Source organism: Silurus meridionalis, chromosome 23 (genome assembly GCF_014805685.1).
Source record: "Silurus meridionalis isolate SWU-2019-XX chromosome 23, ASM1480568v1, whole genome shotgun sequence".
Taxonomy (NCBI): Eukaryota; Metazoa; Chordata; class Actinopteri; order Siluriformes; family Siluridae; genus Silurus; species Silurus meridionalis.
In genome coordinates this window covers 2848101-2868348 of record NC_060906.1, presented here as the reverse complement: position 1 = coordinate 2868348, position 20248 = coordinate 2848101, and the positions used below count along the sequence as shown (strand labels likewise).

At 40.5% G+C, this 20248-nt stretch overlaps 1 pseudogene; it reads right to left on the bottom strand.

The window, feature by feature from the left end:
* Positions 1-20248, bottom strand: part of LOC124377342 — a 43110-nt pseudogene that overhangs the window by 9828 nt on the left and 13034 nt on the right.

Below are 20248 nucleotides of genomic sequence, written 5' to 3'. Positions count from 1 at the left end.
TCCTTGTTTAAAACTTTAACACAGGCCCTGTAGAGCAGCTTCTCCGTCACTGTCCCAAAGTCTCCCTCATCTCCCCTTCACTCCTGCACTCCAGTCGAGGGCCACCACATCCGTCGAGGTAAGGGGCTATGTCCAGCTGGGGAAATGGTTCCTCCTCTGCAGGACCGCTCTCGCTGATTTTATAGTCCTTTAGCTGAACACGCTCCCTTGCTGTTAGTGTTGACCTCCATCAGTGTAGGAGCTGGTTAGCGATGCGCAGGGACCGTAGTCCTATATGTGCAGCCAGGTTCTCCCCTCGTGACAGGTCTGTCCCTGTGACGTTCACCAGCTCCTCTAGTCTGATGATCCTCGAGGAGACCAAGGCTCTGGACAGTGTGGGGGTGGTCGCATCGGAGATGTTTAGCCAACTCCCGTTGACCAGGGGCTCCTTCAGCAGCCAGTCAAGTGTTCCGCAGCCGCTTATCCTTTTCTCAAAAAAAGTCCATATTTTAAAATATCGGCGGTAAAAGACTGGTAATCCAGTAACATTCAGTGTGCTTCTGTCCATTAAAAACAAATTGCTGTCCAGCCTCAGTCTGTATGTGCAAAAGTCCACAGGCTGCTGTCCTCCATACCAGGTTCCTGGGCCCGGTTAAGAGTCTCTGGATAAACTGGATGCGAAAGGCTGATGTTCTGCTGGCGAGATGGACCAGCCCTTGCCCCCATTCCTCCTTGGGGAGATGGAATCCAGTGCAGACCATCCCAGAAGAAGTCAATAAGCAGGGCCTGGATGTTCGCTAGCGGGTTTGGCAGTGGATCCACACTCGCCAGCTTGTGCCACAGAGACGACGCTGCCAGGTTGTTTATCACAAGCATTCGCCCCCCTGTAGGACATCTTTGTCAGCCCGCTTGAGCACTTCAGGCATTACCGTCTCAATCACCGAGGAAACGGCCCCTCCCAACCAGCTGCACGGAAATGGCGTCTAATTTTCTGGCACTTATAAGGACGCCTGAATCCTCCAGACAGTGCCAGATTGTCTTTAGGCTTGCCCTGATCACTCTCCAGTGTATTTTTTGTTTTGTTTGTTTTGTGTTTCTGACCTGACCATTCTGTCCTCCGGTTTCCGGCTCGGCTCTGCTCTGCTCGCGCTGAACATGCGTTTGGTTTCAGCTTGCGCTGAACGCTCTCCGGTTTCTGGCTCGGCTCTGCTCTGCTCGCGCTGAACATGCGTTTCGGTTTCCAGCTTGCGCTGAACGCGCCCTGACTTCCGGCTCGGCATCCTCACCCTCTGCGGAATTGGCTCCCTGAATTGGCTCCCTGAATCGACTCCCTGAATCGGCTTCTCTATTCAGCTCTGCACAGCTTTTCTTTCCTGCTCTTTTTGCATCTGCCTTGGATCCTATAACCTGAACTTTCTGACAATCTTTGGAACCAGCCGCTTCCACCTGCTCAGTCTGCCCTTGACGTGCTCTACGATGCCTTCCCAGTTTTTATTTAAAAACTCATCGCTCCCCAGGTAGACACCCAAGTACTTAAAACCTCCTTTTTTCCCACACCAAACCTCCTGGTCAGCTCCCCACCTTCCCACTCCCCACTTCCTTCCCACTCCCCACTCTAAAACTGCTTCACTCTTTCCCCAGTTCACCTTTGCTGATGATAAAATTTGAAAGCTTCCTAAAACATCAGTTAAAACATCTACGTCAGACTGGGATCCCACCATTACTGCCAAGTTATCTGCATATGCTGACTGGTAGAGTGAAGCATTAGCATGTGAAATAATAAAACCAGAAAGAGAACTCCTTAGATTGATTAAAAGAGGTTCAATTGCAAGAGTGTACAGCATTCCTGACAGTGAACAACCCTGCCTGATCCCTCTGTACACTCTAAAAGGGGCACATAAACCATCATTAACCTTCAGTACACTCTCAATTCCACTGTACAGTACTTTGATCATGGCTATGAAACCAGGGTTGAACCCTTCCACAAGTATTTATGCTCGACCCGGTCAAAAGCCTTTTCCTGGTCTAGGAGAATCAGACCAGTCTTTAAACCCAATAGCCTGGAGACGCCCAAAACGTCACGAATTAAGTAAACAATGTAAAAAATCGACCTGCCAGGCACACAGTACGTCTGGTCATGGTGAATGATCTGCTCCATCACCCTTGTCAGTCTTGATGCTAATGCTTTTGACAGCAGCTTGCAGTCAGTGCACACTAGTGACACCGGGCACCAGTTTTTCAGCTGGGTCAGGTCTCCCTTTTTTGTCAACAGGGCTCGCAGGATGGCTCTCCGCCCTATTACTTCCCAGAATGCCTTGAAGAACTCGACAGGGAGACCATCTATTTCTGGTCCCCGCCCGTTTTTCATGCCATGGAGAGCCTCCTGAGGCTCAGACAGTGACAGCTCCCTGTCCAACTCCCTAGCAACTGACTCTGTGAGCTTAGGCAAGTCTTTAAGGAAGCTCTCTTCCACCTCCTGTGCCCCTAACCTCTCGCTGCTATACAGCTTTGAATAGAAGCTGACTGTCTGCTGGCCAAATTCAGAAGGCTCTGACACGAGATCCCCTGATTCTGTTCGCACAGCATGCATAAATCTTTTATGTCCATTCTTTTGCTCGAAACTAAAGAAGAACTTGGAAGGAGCATTCATCTCATTTTTGAGGGCTTCAATATGCCCTCGATTTCCTGTGGCCTCCCAACGCTGGAGTTCCACCGTTTCTATCTCCAGAGCTTTCAAAGATCTGGCAATGTCTCTTGTGACATTGAGAGTGTACTGTTGACAGAAAATTTTAATTTGTGCTTTTGTCATATCCCACCACTGCTGTAGGGAGATAAATGCTCCTTTTCACGTTTAAAACAATTCAATAAAAAAATAAAATGCTCTCTAAAATTAGCATCTTCTAAAAGTGCAGTGTTAAAATGCCAGTAGGTGCTCTTAGGTTTATTGTTCTTTTTACTAATGGTGCACTGAACCATGCAGTGGTCTGAGATGCCTACTGGAAAAATAGAACATCTTGTAAAAAAAAGTTAGCTGATGCTTAAAACAATAAAATCGATCTAATCTCGCCAGGGAGAGCGTGTTGTCTATGGAGTGGACACACGTGTACTGTCTCTATTTTTTATCAAAATTTCTCAATATGTTACAGAGATTGTGGGTCTCCATCAACTCCCACAGATGCTTACGGGAGGCTACATGAGGATCTGCATGATTTCTGTCCATATTGTCTGATGTACAGACAATCTCCTCCCAAAAACTAAAAACTCTGCAGTGCTGCAGTTTAAAATAACATTATTGAGTGAAACTTCATTCTCTCCACTGCACTGGTGGAAGCGTACACACAGATAAACACTAAAACCTCATTCTCATAAAAACATTTATTTTTAAAAGCCTCCCAGTTAAAATTTCTTCTACATTGTAAAAAACAGGAATAGAATTGTGAGTAAAAAGCAAGGCAACACCACCACTAAGTGACGTGTTATGGCTTAAAATCACCAACCCGTCCCACTCCTTCACCCAATCAGCAGCGTTACTGCTGTCGTTGTGGGTCTCCTGCACCATAATATCAACACATTTCTGTCTTATAAACTCATAAAGCTTTTCTCTTTCCATAATCCCTTGCTCCGTTAATGTTAAGACTCAACTTGAAACCCGTTCATTAAAAAAAGTAATAAAAGTAAAACAACAAATGCTAAAAGAACTAAAAATAAGACACCACACACTCTATCAGTCTTCATTAGAGTTCTCCCTATTGACCTTCATTATCAGCTTTTTTAATCTAAAGATTTCCTGATCTGTAAAAGCTCCTACTCTTCTAAAGTGCTTTATATCGTTGATGAACTGCATGCGGTCCGGGAAAAACTTCTCGACTTCTATGTTCTTTTGCCACTTGGTGGTTTTAAAAAAACTCTTATGTCCTCAGCGCTATACAATACGTTCAACGGTTCCTCCTGAGAGTCAAGATTAAAAACTGAATCAGACATTGTGTCTTCACTGTCTGATTCAGGTTCATCCACCTTTATGTCTTTATCTCCTGCTTCTTCCTTTTAGTTGGCACCTTAAACTAGGGCTCATCTTCCATCTCCACGTCTCCCCCGTCCCCTTGCACTGGTGTAACCCCCGTGCCTGCCTCTGCCAGCGCAGGCAGCTCCAGCACTTTGTCAGTTTCACAAGGCCTCTCCAGGTCCAGTTCAGCCTAGCAGGGCTTCTTCTGGTCCAGTCAGCTGAGCATGGCTTCCCCGGGCCCAGTTCAGCTGAGTAGGGCTTTTCTGGGGTGGTCTACCGTCTGAGCTTGGTGCTCATGCTCCCTAGACCCTGGTGCAGCAGCAGTTATGGGGCTTTCAGCAGCAGGCCTATCGATCCTCAACTTGAAAATCACATTTAGTTCCTTAACATATTCATTCAGAACCATAAACACCATCCGCCTAAAAGACACCAAGTGTTTAACTAGTGGTGACTTACAGCTGAGGGGGATTTTCTTCATGGGGGAGACGGTTCTGCCGTACCGAGACAGCTCTTTCACAATCGTCTCATCACTTATGAAAGGAAGAACATTTGACAGCAACACATTTTTTAGCAGGAGAACTGAGGGAAGAAACCAGTACACACTCATTATTTATAACAATTCCCTTTTGGTCAGTTTAGTCACTCTTTCAACGCTATTCAGGAAAACAACAATTGCACTGTTCATTCTGGAGGCAGAAAAAAATATTCTCATGCCCCACCACATTACCAACCGCTAACACACTCCTCTACACACACACACACACACACACACACACACACACACACACACACACACACACCCACACACCGTGCCGTGCCGAGTCAAACTTTCAAACAACCTCGCGATTGAAAACGGCATGCTAAACACTCTCACACTCAGTCTCACTCACACACACACACACACACACACACACACACACACACTCCTCTACACACACACACACGAAATTGCTCCTAGATGTTTAAAGGAACAATTGCAATAAATCTGAAAAAGCGAAGAGAGAGAAAGAGAGAGAGAGAAAGAGAGAGAGAGAGAGAGAGAGAAAGGGAGGAAGGGATGGTGAGATTAGATGAGAACAGAAAGGCGACTCTAGCACTAATATTAGATCCATAGCCCAAGATTTTCCCTCTTTTCCATCACAAGCCCCAATCCACCTCATTGCCCTCATCACTATGTGTCTCCTGCAGGAAGATTATACTCAGATTCTTTAAACCTTTACTTTCTGAAGTATTTCTCTTTATTTCTGTCCTTTATCTCAATTATGCTCAGGGATCCCACCTGCAGAATCTCCATGAGAAATAGAGAGAGATAATAGAGAGCTGATAGAGAGGAAAACAGAAGAGGAAACATGATGACTATGTAGATTTCCCCTTGTTAGTCTCTTTTCCAGGTTGTTCAACATGTCTGATTGCTGTTGAGAGTTTAATGAAGATGTTTCCTCCACCTCACAAGCCTAAGCTCAGCTCCCACAGACACCACCTGATCTCCTTCTTCACTTCCCTTACTGATCTTTTCACTCTCTTCTCTAACTTTACCATTCACATCACTGACCATCACACTCATCACTGACCATTACACTCAAAACACTGACCATCACACTCACATCACTGACCATCACACTCACATCACTGACCATTACATTCAAAACACTGACCATCACACTCACATCACTGACCATCACACACACATCACTGACCATTACACTCACATCACTGACCATTACACACTCATTACTGACCAAGAGAGAGAAAAGGAGAAACATGTAGAATTAAATCTTTGAGATCTGAATGTGGAGTAATGCTGCAGGTTTAATTGGACTTTTGAGCTGCAATAAAAGTCACAACAGCTCAATTATACACTGAGGGATTTTTGTAGCTTGTTAGATATTAGATCATCTTCTCTTTTTTCATTATTCTGCCTTGTCACATTCTAAAACAATACAAAAGTCAATAAAAAGTCATGATTATAAAAAGATAAAAATTAAATCAACACTAATTTAAACTAAAAAAACAAAAGTAAAAAATAAAACTATAATAAAACTAGAGCGATCAAGAGTGTGTGTGTGTGTGTGTGTGTGTGAGAGAGAGAGAGAGAGAGAGAGAAAGAGAGAGAGAGAGAGAGAGAGAGAGAGAGAGAGAGAGATTTCATACACCTTTATTATACAGAGACATAAAAACAAACCAACTTAAGTCAAAACAAATGAAACAAACAAAGTCAAAATATAAACCCAAAACGCAAATTAACAACATATCAAAAACACTTATACAGATCTTTTCCTTCAGCTAAACTCAGATCGATATTTTTTAGACCTTCTATATCTAGCAGTGTGCTACACATACATCTTAAATTAGGAGGAATTTTGGGAAAGGGATCTTTTATATCTGGAATCAGACTTCCATCAGCAAAGTTTTGTAACATAATTCATTCTTCCTCTGTTAATCTTTTTTTTTCCAGAGTTTTAAAATAAATTCAGTATGGCATAAGGACCTCTGACCTAAAATGGCGGCCAGTGCAGGAGCATCACTTAAATGAGGCCCAGCCACATTAATTACATTCCTTAACTTCACCATACCAGAGCCACAAAGTCTTAATGAAGTCTTAATGATAAGTCAAAGCGAGTTCCTTTAACCAAAGGCTCCTCAAGCAACCAAAACAATGACTCTGTTTTACAAACCCTGATCAACCTGAAAATCCCCACATTTTAAATAGTCCATGAGAACAGAAATTCAATTGTTTGTGATCCGTAAATACCAGAGTACTGTCAAGTCCAAGTCCATCGATCCTCTGTAATATGTTCTGAGCCACTTTCCTCCAAACTAGATCTTCAGGCCCAGTTAACAGTCTCTGGATTAACTGCAAGCGAAAAGTTGCAGGTCTACTAAACAGATGCACCAGACCTTGACCTCCTTCTTCCACAGCAGAAAAAGCTGAGGGACAGTGAAGCCGATCCCAAAAAAAGTCCACCAGAGTTGCTTGTAATCTGGAAAGCAGACCGGAAAGAGGGTCTACACACACCAATCTGTGCCACAATGTTGAAGCAGCCAAATTGTTCATTATTAAAACAGGTTCTCTAAATGAAAGGTTTGAATGAATCCACTTCAATTTTTTTAACCTACCCTGTATTTTTTAACAGCACAAACCAGTTCTTTTCTTTTGTGACAGCATCTCCAATAAACACTCCTAGATATTTAAGACCTGCTTTTTTCCAAGTTAACCCATATATATTTTTAAACTCTTGAATGATTTTTACTCGAGTATTTATATCATTCTGCCCATTGATCATCATCATTCCATCATAAGCATAAGCTGATATCTGATGTTGCAGATTAACATGAGATGAGTCCTAAATTAATGACCAATAGGCCAGCAACCTCTATTACATCTCGAAGAAGAAACATTTTCTTAGAAATAGACCTACCAGGCACACAATACATCTGGTCAGGATGTATGATGCCCCCCATCACTTCCCTTAATCTATTTGCCAGAGTTTTAGAAAAGAATTTCAGATCGGAGCACAACAGGCTCAATGGTCCCCAGTTGTTAATTTCCTAAAGGTCACCTTTCTTGGGTAAGAGAGTAATCACAGCTCCCCTACAGCTCACTGGTAAAAACCCCTCAGCTATGCTCGCATTGAGAACATCCAAGAAATCCTCACCCAACACCTCCCAAAAGGCTTTATAAAAGTTAATTGGGAGCCCATCAAGTCCTGGAGCTTTTCCACTCTCCATAATCTGCAATGGCTTCCATAGCTCTTGTGCACACAAAGGCTTCTCTAGCGCCTCCTTTGACTTTTTTTTTGGAAGCTTCGGAAAACCTTGATGAAAACTGGCAGACATTTCCTCATCATCTTTATATTTACTCCCATACAGATCCTTCAAGAACCTTCCGGCCCTTTGTCTTATTTCAGACAGCATTGTAAGCTCCTGCTCGTTCTCTGATCACAATGAGTGAATGTATCTACTCTGGCCATTCCTTCTTTCCAAATGAAAAAAAGAATTTTAATGGGGCATCCATTTGTGTTAAATTTTGTCATTTTTGCGCTGTCCCTCTAATAAACTAATTTCTAATCTTGTCCATCCTCATCACTCCTGTCACTCTTCTCCACCTACTCCACCCTGCCTGCACTCTTTTCTTTACTTCTTTAACACACTCTCCATTACTTTGCACTGTTGACCCCAGGTACCTGAACTCCTCCACCTTTTCCACCTCTTCTCCTGCAACCGCACACTCCACTGCCCTCCCTCTCATTCACACACATGTACTCTGTCTTACTCCTACTGACTCTCATTCCCTTCTCTCCAGCGCATATCTCCACCTCTCCAGGCTCTTCTCAACCTGCTCCTACTCTCACCACAAATCACAATATCATCCGCAAACATCATAGTCAGGAGACTCCTGTCTGACCTCGTCCGTCAACCTGTCCATCACCACTGCAAACAGGAAAGGGCTCAGGGCCGATCCTTGATGCAGTCCAACCTTCACTCTGAACCAGTCTGTCGTACCTACTGCACACTTCACTGCCGTCACACTGTCCTCATACATGTCCTGCACCACCCTCACATACTTCTCTGACACACCTAACTTCCTCATACAATACCACAACTCCTCTCTTGGCACTCTGTCTTACACTTTCTCTAAATCCACAAATACACAATGCAATTCCTTCTGTCCTTCTCTATACTTCTCTATCAACATCCTCAAAGCAAATAAGGCATCTGTGGTGCTCTTCCTCGGCATGAAACCATACTGTTGCTCACAAATGGTTACCTTTTTTCTCAGCCTGGCATCCACTACTCTTTCCCATAACTTCACGGTGTGACTGATCAACTTAATTCCCCTGTAGTTACTGCAAGACTGCACATCTCCTTTATGCTTAAAAATTGGTACCAGCACACTTCTTCTCCATTCCTCAGGCATCTTCTCACCTTCCAAAATCCTGTTAAACAACCTGGTCGAAAACTCCACTGCCATCTCTCCTAAACATCTCCACGCTTCTACCGGTATGTCATCTGGTCCAACCGACTTTCCACTCTTCATCCTCTTAATCGCTGCTCTCACTTTCTCCTTACTAATCCTATCTACATCCTGCTTCACCAACTCCACATCGTCCAACCTTCTCTCTCTGATTTTCCTCATTCATCAGCTGCTCAAAATACTCTCTCCACCTTCTCAACACACTCTCTTTACTAGTCAACACATTTCCCTCTTCATCCTTTACTGCTCTAACTTGCAGTACATCCTTTCCAGCTCGGTCCCTCTGCCTGGCCAATCAGTATAAATCATTTTCTCCTTCCTTGATGTCCAACCTCTCATACAGCTCCTCATATGCCATTTCCTTAGCTTTCGCCACATCCTCTTTACCTGCTGCCGCATCTCCTTGTACTCCTGCCTACTTTTCTAATCACTCTGTCTATCCCACTTCTGTTTTGCCAACCTCTTTCTCCTTATGCTCTCCTGCACTTTCTCATTTCACCACCATGTCTCCTTGTCTTTCTTTCTATTTCCAGATGTCACACCAAGTACTTTTCTAGCTGCCTCCCATCACTCCTGCAGTAGTTGCCCAATCATCCAACACCTCTTCAACACCACCGAGCCTCTGTCTGACCTCTTCCTGAACCTCACACTACACTCTTCCTCCTTCAGTTTCCACCATCTTATTCTTCTTTCAATCCTCACTCTCCTCCTCTTCCTCTTCGCCTTCAAAACCATCCTACAGACCACCATCCGATGCTGTCTAGCTACACTGTCCCCTGCCAACACCTTACAGTCTCCAATCTCCTTCAGGTTGCATCTCCTGCATAGCACATAGTCCACCTGTGTGCACCTTCCTCCACTCTTATCGTCACCCTATGATCCTTCTTCTTCTTAAAATAAGTGTTCACCACTGCCATTTCCATCCTTTTAGCAAAATCTACCACCATCTGCCCTTCCACATTCCTCTCCTTAAAACCATACCTACCCATCACCTCCTCATCACCTCTGTTCCTTCACCTACATGCCCATTAAAGTCTGCCCCAATCACCAATCGTTCTTTCCTAGGTACACCATCTACCACTTCATCTAATTTACTCCAGAATTTTTCCTTCTCCTCCATCTCACAGCCAATTTGTGGAGCATAGGCACTGATGACATTTTTTATCATCCCTTCAACTTCCACCTTTACGATCATCACCCTATCAGAAACTCTCTTCACCTCCACTACACTCTTACTGTACTCTTCCTTCAGAATCACCCCTACACCATTTCCCTTTCCATCCACACCATGATAAAACAGTTTAAATCCACCTCCAATGTTCCTGGCCTTACTCCCTTTCCACTTGGTCTCCTGAACACACAGCATATCTACTTTTCTCCTCTCCATCATATCAGCTACCTCTCTCCCTTTACCCGTCATAGTACCAATATTTAACGTACCAACCCGAACCTCCACTCTCCTACACTGCTCCTTTCCCTGCCGTCTCTGTAGACGTCTTTCTTCTCTCCTCCTCCTCCTCCTCCTCCTTCGGCCAACAGTAGCCCAATTTCGTGATCCGCATATTTAATTTGGCACATGTTTTTACGCTGGATGCCCTTCCTAACGCAACCCTCCCCATTTACGCAGGCTTGGGACCGGCACTAAGATTGCATTGGCTTGTGCATACATAATGTCTGGGTTATTGTTTTACATTTTTAAACCTCTTTTTTTTTTTATTTCAATTCCTTCAAAAAAAAAAACCCTCCTTAAACTTTGCATCACTCAACAAAGAGACATTAAAATGCCAATAGAAACCCTTATATTTTATACAAACACTTTACAAATAACAATAGCATGATCAGAAACCCCAGTAGGACTAATTACACAGCTCTGCACAATATTAAAATGATTTTTAAAACAGTAGAGTCGATCTAATCTAGACAAAGAAATACAATTCTCTCAAGTGTGCAACCATGTATATTGTTTATTGTTGTTGCTTAAACGTCTCCATATATCACACAGTTTATGGATTTTAGTCAAAGTGCGCATGGCACTTTGACTTGTTTGCCGCGAGTTCCGTGTTTGTATTACTTTCGGCGTTTTCAAACAAACTTTACTATTTATCTATCCTTTTTCTCTTTTAATAATCCTAAATTGTTGTTGTCTTCCTGACTTGTGCCTGTAGTTAGTTAACTCGACTACCACTAGTGCTGACTATATTCATTGCCTCTCACTCATATCTCTGTATTTTAACTCTGTTCGTGATTATAAGCACTATGCCGGCTGTGTGTCTGCCTTTAAGCACTTGTGAGGACTCGTTCGAGTTGCAAACGGTGGAGTTGGAGATGGAGGCTTTGGAGAAACAGATTCACGAGCTGCATGCAAAGCATGCCCAGCTGCAAGAGCGGAAAGCGGCGCTGGAAACATCCCGGGCGGACGCGCACTCGTCCCATGTAAATTCCCAAGTGGAACCTAATGTTCCTAATGCACCTCAAGTTCGAGGTTTTTCTGCCCTGGTGGCCTGCACCCCAGCAGAGTTGAAGCAGCAGTCCTATCAGATAACATCTCTAGGATAACTCACACTCTGCTGGTAAGACATCAGGAAATGTTCGACTATGAGAACACGCATACAACAGAACAAAAATTGACAAGTGAGCACACAGCCCAGTTAATAGAAACCGTATCTATTCCTCGTGTAGTAAAACCAAGAATTAAATACACAAGATCCAGAAATAATCTTATTACAGTTCAAACTGAAAAATGTCAGATAAGCAAACACCCTAAAGATCTAACGTTTGGACTGTTAAACATTAGATCACTTGCACCCAAAGCACTGATTCTGAATGAGATGATCACAGATAATAATCTCGATGCACTCTGTCTAACTGTGATCTGGATTGAATCAGGTGATTATATGGGTCTAAACGAGTCGACACCGTCAGGATATGTTTATAAGCATGAGCCCCGTCCGACTGGTCATGGTGGGGGGGGTGTAGCAACCATTTATACTGCCTCTCTTAATGTTAGTCAAAGATTAGGATCCATTTTTTTAAAATCATTTTAAGTGCTCGTTCTTAAAGTTGTACTTTCAGACATACATAGAAAACTCGCTCTGGTCACCGTGTACAGACCCCCAGGGCCCTATGCTGATTTTCTTCAATAGTTTGCTTGTTTTCTATCAGACCTCTTGATCAATTTTGATAAAGTGCTGCTTGTAGGAGATTTTAATATTCATGTAGATGATGCAAATGATGCTCTAGGATTATCCTTTGTCGACTTATTAAACTCTTTTGGGGTTAAACAAAACGTCACCAGACCAACTTACCGTTTCAACGACACATTAGACTTAATAATATCCCACGGAGCAGACGTCACTGATATATATATTTTACCTCAGAGTGATGACATCACAGACCATTATCTCATACTGTACACACTACCGGTAGAGCAGATTAGCCGTGTTGCACCACGTTATCAACCTGGTAGGACTATTGTTCCGACCACTAAGAACAGATTAATAAATAACCTGCCAGATTTATCTCAATTTCTAACTAAACCCATAACTACTAATCATCTTGATAAAATGGTTAACAACATAGACCTTATCCTCACTAGCACATTAGACACCGTTGCCCCCATCCAGTTAAAAAAAGGTTAGAGAACAAGCACCTGCACCTTGGTATAATAGTCATACGCATGCCCTGAAGAGAACAGCCTGTAATCTGGAGAGAAAATGGAGGAAAACTAAATTGGAGGTATTTAGAATTGCATATAAAGACAGTATGCTCAGCTACAGACAGGCGCTAAAAGCTGCTAGAGCTGAACACCTGAGCAAACTCATAGAAAACAACAAAAACAATCCCAGGTTCCTTTTCAGTACAGTAGCTAAACTAACTACAATTCAGGGCTCTGAAAATTGTGTTCCATCACAGTTTAGTAGTGAGGACTTTATGAATTTCTCACTGAAAAAAATAAAATACATTGGAAAAACAATTGTGGCTGTCTAACCTCTGACAGCATCTCCTGACCTCTCCTACAATTCCACAACTACACTGTTTTACATGTAGAGGACAGGAAGAGCTGTATGATGTTATTACCAAAGCTAAATCAACAACATGTCAGTTAGATCCCATTCCAACTGATCTATTGAAGGAAGTGTTATATACAGCTGGTGAGTCTCTTCTCAATATTATTAACTCCTCACTATCGTTAGGTCACGTCCCTAAATCGCTCAAGTTAGCAGTTATTAAGCCCCTCATTAAGAAACCTAATTCGGATCCAAACACACTATCGAATTACAGACACATTTTAAATCTCCCATTTATGTCTAAGATTTTAGAAAAGATTGTTGCTGCCCAGTTATGTTTCCAATTGCAAGAGAACAATATCTTTGAAGAGTTTCAGTCAGGTTTTAGGCCCCATCATAGCACAGAAACTGCTCAAAATCACTAATGACCTGTTTTTAGCTTCAGACCAAGGCTTCATCTCGCTGTTAGTTTTACTAGATCTTAGTGCTGCATTCGACACTATAGACCATGCTCTCCTCCTGGATCGCTTACAGAATTACATCTGCATTCAGGGACAGGCATTAAGTTGGTTTAAATCCTACCTGTCCAATCGTTACCATTTCGTAGACTTAAATTCAGAGCTATCCAGGCTAATGCTAGTAAATTATGGCGTGCCACAAGGTTCAGTTCTATGACCCCTGCTCTTCACAATATAAATGCTTCCCTTAGGAAATATTATTAGAAGGCATGGAATTAGCTTTCATTGTTAAGCTGATGATACCCAGCTATATAGCTCATCAAAACCAGGCGATATAGCTCAATTAACCCGGATAACTGAGTGTGTTGAAGAAATAAGAGATTGGATGACCCATAAATTTCTACTAATAAATTCTATTTTTTAATTAAAGACAGAGATTTTGCTCATCGGCCCAAAAACCAGTATACAGCATCTCAACCTGCACTTAGACGGCTGTTCTGTAACTACTAGATCAACTGTAAAAGACCTGGGAGTTATTTTAGACAGCAACTTGTCTTTCAAAAATCATATCAACCAAGTTACAAAAACAGCCTTCTTTCACCTTAGAAATATTTCTAAGCTAAGAAACATGTTATTTATATCTGATGCAGAGAAGCTCCATGTGTACATGACCTCCAGAATAGACTACCTTTTGAGTCTGGTTCCTCTCAAGGTTTCTTCCTCATAACATCTAAGGGAGTTTTTGCTTGCCACAGTAGCCACGGCTGCTCATCAGGGATAAATGCACATTATTCACCTTGACTGTTGATTTCTGTAAAGCTGCTTTGAGGCAATGTCTGTTGTGAAAAGCGCTATAGAGATAAACTTGACTTGACTTGATGGCATGGCTGGAAGCTACATGGGGCTCAGTGTGATTCCGATCTAATACACAATTCTCAGTACAATTAAAATCACCACCTAAAAACACATTCATCTGAATCAAAACTCTGCAAAATTCCATCAAGATCATGAAGAAAACAAACTCTCTCATTTAACCCACATTAAATTTTTCAAACTGTGTACGTACAAAAATAAGTCTACCAGCAATTTCTTGCTTCGCCTCAAAAGGGACAGGAGTGAATGTACAGCAAAAAGCAAAGTCCCCCTCCTCTAGAAGAGCTGATGTGAGAGCACACACTGTAAAAAATAAACCGTACATTTTACGGTAAAAAAACGGCAGCTGTGGTTGCCAGAACTTTACCGTCAAAAGTACGGTAGGAACATAATTGTTTTACAGGATTGCACCCATTGTACTGTATATTTTACTGGTTTTAATTGTTTTTTTTTTACGGTTTATAACTGTTTAATCAATGTTTATGTGGTTATAAAATGCAGTTTATACCCGTCAAAATACAGGGTTTACATTGTAATAATTACGGTTCATAACCATCTTTTCTACAGTTCAGAACTGTTTAATTTCATTCTCTTAAAACTGTTTATTTTGCATTAATTACAGTTTAAACCTATAATTATTTCACATAGCAGACAGGAAACTAAACTAAGGAAAAAAACAAATATGTAAATGCTGTTGAACTATTTTTTATTATAAATAACCACAGTGAATTCAAAGCATCATTTAAATGACAATAGCTGGGAGCTAGAAGAGATAAAAGTTACATTTCTAAACACTTAAATTGTATCTTTTAGAAGCTATTAAGAGTACTTTCATTCTAATTGAACACAAACCTAAATCAAATCATCAAAACTCATCAAAATCTATTAATAGACTTGGACATCAGTGTGTTCCCATGTATTTTTTTATTATTAAAGACTGGCAGGCATTTAAAACAACATTGTATTTTTCTGTTTGTGTTTTAACAGAAGTATACAGTGGCTTAAGATCAGATTAAGATCATGCATTTAAAAATGTAGACTCAGAATTAAAAAAATTTCTGCTATCTAACTGCCACTTTAAACTGAGCTTGGGAAGATACAGTACGTAATGGTTCAGATAAACATTTAATGTAAGAACTACTAAAGCAGAACAAGGCACAAGTGCTTACAGAGTATAGCTACCACTAAACATGTGGTTACAACGCAAGTCATTAACATTTCAATGTTCATAAAGTTTAAACTCGGAAACCATTTGCAGGCCACCTTTACATGGTCTCTCATCACTCATGATCAGAAAGGGCAGAGATTAGGGTGAAGACTCTTGGGTTCACTGGGAGTTGCTCATTGTTCTTTTCCACAACCTTTGTGTCCTTTTTGGGATTGATGATGAAAAAACACATTGAAAATAAAGAAAAAACATTGAAACTAAATATTAAGTGAACCTCCTCTCCGATGTGTCTTTCAAATACCTTTGCAGGAATTCAAGCACTGACGCCAGTTCAGTAGGGTAGTGAATGTTGAAACAGTAGTAACTGCGGAACATTAGGCAAACAGCAGCGATGAAAGTAGTGATGTCATCGTTCACAATCTTGCGGTCCACACTGAGCGAACAGCAGCATAGCAGAAGCGTCCTGTGAATACATTTCAGTTCAATGAAGACATGTACATGTAACAAGGTAATTGTGTATCGTGACTATCATACACATAGCAGTTTATTTAGTACTGCCCTGAAAAATCACAATAGCTTTCCACACATTCTACAACACAAATTACTAACTCCATTTAATGAAATAACCTAGTTCAAAAGGTTTAGATGGTACATGAAAGATGAACAAAATACACCAGGTCCTGAACATGCTTTGAATTTCCAGCATCCAAAATATCTGATCATGACCCTCGTCTTTTAACACTAATGACAATTATAAGACTCATACACAACTATTACCAAATGTCCACATATTTTAAAGACAAATCTGCACATTATACAGGGTCAGTTTTAGAAAGAGGAAATATGCAGATGTCAAAAAGCAGATAACGTGCAAGAACTGGGTTTATTTTGATAAGTTTTAAGTTTCAGATTAAACAAGACACTTGTAAACAATAATCACAAAACACAAATTCTCATATCTAATATTGTACAGTGTTTAGCTTCTAGTGTATCTACACTTTTGAACTAGAATATTTGTGTAAACTGAGTTATTAGTTATTAGTGTTGTGGAAAATATGTAAATACTTACCACACACAATAACGCAAGGCGTCACAGGCAGGTTTTCCAACTCTACATACTTTGCAAAGCTCATCTCTTCTACATAATGAAGAAGGAGCTCCTCTTTCTCCTCTTACAAATAGAAGAAACGTGTCCTTCACATCATAGGAGCAACCATTTGTCTGTCCTCTCAAAACTTGTAAATTTGTGATAGCCTGTAAGACATGCTTGTTCTTGGTTGCACAAACATTCCTCATGAAGTTCAACAGTCTATTTCCTTTTCTGTCAATGTTCAGGAAGGTCTCTATAAGCGGTATACCTGTGAGGTCTTTAAAGTGCTCTTCCATGACACTTTCCTGAAACAAAAATGGCCAGTCATCAGTGAGGATTTACATGTCTGTTCTCATGTGTTCTATTTTTGGTGTGCTGGTCCTTCTTGCATTTTTAACCCTAGCTTGAAATTTTTTGACCAAGGATTAAAATCTGGACCATTAACATCTTGCAAAGACTTTGGAGATTTAGCAACCATCCTTTTGGCAACCTCCGTTAAATTCTTCCTACTTGGACAAACTTTTATCATTGCCGCAAAAACAATACTCATCATGTCCCTATGCAACCGAGGAATTGGTCTTTTCTGTCTCTTAAGTGCCTGCATTAATTCCTCAGGAAACTTATTCCATAGGACTTCAAAGCTGTCCACCCAGTTCACACTAGGAGGGGAGGTGTTGAGAGATGAGCTTCAAGAACTCAGAAAAGAAAACAAGACCTAGGACAGAAAAGATCCTGGAGATGAACAGACAGTTTGCTTTGGGGCTTCAGAAATTTGTGCTGTAAAAAAAAAAAAAAAGTCAAAACAGTACTTAGTTGGACATGGAATAGTTCAACCAAAATGAAAAATATCATCAGGGTTTATTGCCCTATTCTTATTCCAAATCAGGCACTAATTTAGAATGACAAGATTGTAAGTAGATTACAGACAAACCTGTCTTTACAGTTGAACAGTTAATTTAACGATCACAATTTGTTTGCCTCACTGTTACTGTATAATAAACAGAATATGAAATTTATTAAATAGAACAAACAACAAAAATTTATAAATAACAAAAGTAATAAATATGTCTGCCTATTAAAGAGAGAGTTTACCCCAAAATAAAAATTCTGTCATTATTTAATACCATTTATAGTTGGAAGAATGTCAGTAAGGAAACAGACCTCACCCCTGCTTGGTTACTGACATTCTTTCAACTATCTTCCATTGTGTTTAGCAAAACAAAGAAATGTATACAGGTTTGGAACAAACTGGGGTGAGTAAATAATGACAGAATTTTCATTTTGGGGTCAACTATCCCTTTAAGGTTTCTGTAACGGAATGGACTTTATGTTTACGGTAAGAAAATGAGCATTAAATAGCCCGTATGATCGAAACGTTTCATTGCAATCTGTAGCGCCGCACTTGAACACACCTCGTGGTTCATCATGGTGAAGTTTGACATGTAAAACATGCTCCCGAAGGGTTTGTACTGATATTCCACAGAAATAACAGCTAAACATTTTAACCACATGAACAAACACACACTCTACTGCTGTTTTAAACACCTAAATGATGTTTTACATCCCGGGCTGGAGTTTGCAAGTCGGACTATATGCGCTGTCTAGACATGCTTATGTGTCATTAAAACAGGTACAGGATACACTCGTGTTTAAATCCACACACTGAGTTTAATTTAACTTACCAATGTGCCCATACACATTTATCTTAAGGAATATTTTTACCTATTTGTAGTTCAGCTCCAATAATGCTTCGCAAGAATCGCCATTTCTCCACTGCTCAAACGCGAGAAAGCAAACGCTGCCGTGCTCCGACCAATCAGTGTTCAGCCAATCAAATTCTTTTCACACTGGCGCCAAGGCCCAATGTTTATCATGATTGGATGATGCATAATGGTTACCTTTTCAAATGCTTATTACATTTTTCCTACCTTAAAACAAACACCTGAGGACAGAGACAAAACAGATTTTGGAAATTTCGATCACACAACATGAAAACTGTAAAATCACTGTTAATTGCAGCAAAACAATATTTCAGTTGTCAAAATCAAATAGACAAATGCCAAAGTGGACATTTTTAAGCTTTTTAGGCAGACAATTTAAGCATACATTTTTTTTTAGAAGTCGGTATATTACACATATATACCGACTATACCGAGTATATACCGAATATACCGACTTCTATTTTTTTTAGAAGTCGGTATATTACAACGTTACATAGGCAAAGATGATTTTATCACACATATGTAATAATTATTTATGTCCTCTGTCCTGCATTGTGGTTTTCAATTGCACACTGCACAGAGGTGTCAAATATGTTTATGTATTTGTAATAAGATTAGGAGGGCAATTCAATGAAACAACCTTACAATGAAAAAAATTCACCAAAGATATTTTCACATTCATGACACGTTTATTTCCTTTTGTAAAATAGAAAGACAAAATTATTATTTTTTTGTGGTAACTAATACAGTATATTGTAAATTATACTGCAATAAACTGTGTTTTTATATGTTTTTAACTGTTAAATTTAAGGTCTTACTCTGTAAAACTAATTACAGTTTTTGACTGTAAATTCTACGGTTATTGCAAGTTTTGTCAAATACGGTTCTATCCTGTAGCATTTATACAGTATTTAACTGTTAAATTCTGGACATTTTTACAGTGTAGATAGAGAGAGAGAGAGAGAGAGAGAGAGAGAGAGATAGATAGATAGATAGATAGATAGATAGATAGATAGATAGATAGATAGATAGATAGATAGATGTGTGTGTGTGTGTGTGTGTGTGTGTAGGCACTAAAGGGCACTGATCCCATACTGGGTTGATCACCTGATACTAGTAAGAAATGGAGATCAGATCAGAGAGAAAATAAAGAATGGATTGGGTCTGATCCTGTAGCATAAAGATAGAAACTCTATTAAATATTAACTAAAGGACAAAGTAATACATGTGATTTGGACTCCTTCTGCTCTGGGCTTTTTCACATCAACTCCTCAGATCCTGTAGATAAACGTGTTCTCGGTTTGCAGACACGGAAATGCAGGAACACTGGAGTCTTCACACACAATTGTTCATCTCCATTAAACACTAGAAGAGAAAGAAGTGAATCAGTGACAGAAAACTAGAAGGAGGTGTTTGATGATCAGCAGCAGGTAATTATCTCTACTTCAAGGAAACCAGGATTTGATTCCAGTGTATCATTTGTCCTTTCCATATTTCTTCATGCTTATATAATATCTTTGGTAGAACATTTAGTGAGAACAAATGAGAAGGTTCAGAAGATGGAAGAGGAACATGAGCAGATATTTGCATCAAATCACTGCACTTCTCCAATCCCAGGCTGTAGAGTTTTTGCAGCTTTTAATAAAGATCACTGCTGTGGAGCTTCTCTCTTGTTCTAGATGGATATTAAAGCGCATACTTTAAGAACAAGTTGAGGGGAATTTTACAGGAATGATCGAAGACAAGGTGTGGAGGTGGAGAGATAAAAGGACTGTCAGAGTGAGGAAACCAGCTGCTTACAGGAAATCCAATATTTTTAGCAGTGTAGAATAAAAGATGATCATCATCTAGTAAATAACGCTAATGTAGTAAATAACGCTAATGTAGTAAATAACACTAATGTAGAAAATCACGCTAATGTAGTAAATAACGCTAATGTAGTAAATAACGCTAATGTGCTAAATAACACTAATG